This window comes from Propithecus coquereli, unplaced genomic scaffold (assembly GCF_000956105.1).
Source record: "Propithecus coquereli isolate 6110/MARCELLA unplaced genomic scaffold, Pcoq_1.0 Scaffold571, whole genome shotgun sequence".
Classification (NCBI taxonomy): domain Eukaryota; kingdom Metazoa; phylum Chordata; class Mammalia; order Primates; family Indriidae; genus Propithecus; species Propithecus coquereli.
Window position 1 is genome coordinate 1,086,945 of NW_012151630.1, and position 3,032 is coordinate 1,089,976.

Here is a 3,032-nt window from a genome sequence, read left to right on the forward strand (position 1 = left end):
AGATATACATAGATTATAGATACATGACAAGGGACTTATTAGGGGCTCACAAACTGTGGAGGCTGAGAGGTCCCACAATATGCTGTCTACACAGTGGGGACCCAGGGGAGCTGGTGGTGTAGTTCAGCCCAAGTCCAAAGGCCTGGGGCCTGGGGGGAGCTGGTGCAAGTCCCCAAGTCCTGGAGACCAAAAACTGGAGGACCAGGTATTCTGACATCCAAGGGCAGAGCAGAAGAGTGTCCTGGTCCCGAAGACACAGAGTGTTCTCCCTTCCCCCGCTGTTTATTCCCCTCCAGGCCCAGCTGTGTGGACAGTGCCTGCCCCTCCTGAGGGAAGATCCAGAACATTTCGGAACATGGGGCTGCTCCACCTCCAGATGCAACACTGTCTCACGCTCCAAAACTACAGCTTTGTTAGAACACAGGCTGTGGGGGACGGGCACAGGGTGACCGCGCTCACCTGCGGACTCCCACATTTCATGCCCCTGCTCCCCAGCGAATCTTCGTATGATCACAAGATAGAAAACCTGAATGTCCCACTGGCTATTCAGTTGACTAGCGAGAGTTTATCTGGTACCTGGTGCCTGCACTGTGCCTGGCTTGGCACTTGAGGGAAAGTGGCTGTGAGGATGAGGATGGAGCTGCTCTGGGCCCTCTCGGGCCTCCCTCTGCCAGGGAAGACAGATGTCCACACCCGACTGCAGGAGTGACACGTCGTCTCAGCACTTTGGTCCAACGCACTCAATTAACCACACACACAGAGTTTAGATGTGTATGTAACAAATGAAATAATACTGAGCTTTAACTCAACTGCCGTTATGAATCAGTGCAACAGCCAAACACATCAGCTTGGTCACGTCGGAACAGCGGAAAACGAAGGTCTGTTACACCCACAAGTCAATCCACGTTTCTCGGAAAGGTGCTGTTATTGCTGCTGATTGCTTTAAAACGCTCCGTTCCTCACAGGGACGAACCCTACTTCAATTTTCTTTCTGCAGCTGCTTCCTCCGAGTGGTAAAGATGTTTCAGTAAGGATGTTACAAACAGAGCATGAAGAAAACATGATGTTAAGTGGCAGAATACAGACCTGAGGACTGCTCTTACCCTGTTGCTGCGTCCCACTTGGCAATGAGACAGGAGCTTTCAGGAAAGGTGACTTGTTCTGTCGCCAGGTGGCCTCGTGTGGGGGTGGCTGCGACTGGGCTGAAGGGTCCACGTCTCCCGTGGCTTTTCCACTCATGCGTCCGACTTCTCTCTCAATCTTTCCACGTGGGCTTTCCATGTCGCCAGGGCTGCCCACGTGTGGTGCAAGCGTGGCCGTGCTTCTCATGTGGGGTGGCTTCCCAAAGGCAGGCTGTGTCGGCCACAGGCCAGGTAAGGGCTGTGTCTGCGGCGGGCAGCGTTGTACCTCGTATGTGCAGAGCTGTCACAGTCCTGCCCAGGTGTAAGGGGTGGAGAAACAGGTGCTGCTCACGGTGGAGTGGCAGGAGCACATTGCAGAAGAGAACGTGGAATGGGAGGCCCTTTGGAAAACGCCATCTGTCACGGGCAGTGAGTGAGCAGGGAGCGGGCGAGAGCGTGTGGCGTCACCATTCCCCAAGTCCGGGATTAAAGGCTCCCAGGGTCTTGCTACGGATCTGCTACCCATCAGCTCCACCTGGCCACGAGCCTCATTTCTCCTCTACAATGCGGACAATACGTGTTCCCCGTCTCAAAGGTTACTGTGAGTGTGAAATCAAACGGGACTGAGGCTGGGTGTGGGAAGCAGGGTGCTGTAAACATACCAGTGGATGTTGTTTTCTGAGAAGGTGTCAGGGCAGGATGGGACAGCAGAGGACAGCACCGCTCTGTCACCCAGCACACGGGTGCCCGGCTCCCTCAGGCAAGTCAGCGCTGTGACCGCCGTCTGTGAACTGCTGAAACTGGAGAAGCTCATGGGGAAAATTCCAGGCCCAGCCAAGTCATAGAGCAAGCTGGTGACAAACCAGGACGAGGGGCCCACTCCCCGACTCCCAAACCAGCTGAGCCGTCCTGCGTCACTCTTGCTCACACCCTCCCTGACTGGAGCTCAGGGATCCAGCTGTGATCGTCTGGCCAGAGGACAGCTTATGGTGTCAGCTTATTACCCCCGAATTTTCAGAGTGACATTATTGAGCGAGGAAATTCATTTTAAAATCTTTTATCTGTTGAAAATGTCAACCGAGACACAATAATATTTTAAGGGGTGTATTTGACCACACAATGATTCATGAATCTGCAGCTCCAAACCAGAATGTAAATTTCATTGAGTTGTGTATTTAAGATTGTTCACTTTATATACATTATTTTTTCAGTAGTTTTAGGCGTACATTTTTGTAGTCCCAGGAAAATATCTTCATCACATAGAAGCAGTTAATGGTGTTCACTAAGGTCCATTTGCAGAAAGACTGAGAACTCTAACATTTAACTTCTTGGATTCTGTTCAGCCAGTTGGTGGATTTTCTTTCATACTTTATGTATTTCACATGGCTTCGAAGGATAGCAAAATGCTACGAAACCAAAACTAAAATGCTACAAAAGTACTCCTTGAACAAAATAGCAGGCATTATTTTTTAACACCACCATTCTTGGACCCATCAGGAGGAAATTGCAGTTCTCTTTCCATGTCACAAATAACAGTCGTTCATGGGATCGCTCAGGCAACGACAGAACTGCCAAGGTACCAGCTCCTCATGGTACCTTCCACTTCAGGTCATCAGCTCATGCATTTGAAAGTGACTGAATCGACGTGCCTAAGGCCCACTCCTGCAGGCAGGAGCGTGCTCCATGCACTGGCACTGGTGAACACACCATGGCTTAGGCTGGCTCCCCTGCAGCTGACTCTGAGCAAGAGGTTATTTGGGAGGCAGCCCTGAGTAATGCTGGGAGGGGAGCAAGGAAGGGAGATGGGGAAGGGAAGCGTGTACCAATAAGCAACTTCTTGCTGTGGGCAACCGGGGCTGCATTCTACTGGGCCTCTCTGAGAGATGATATAAAACATGCCTCAAAATTGCC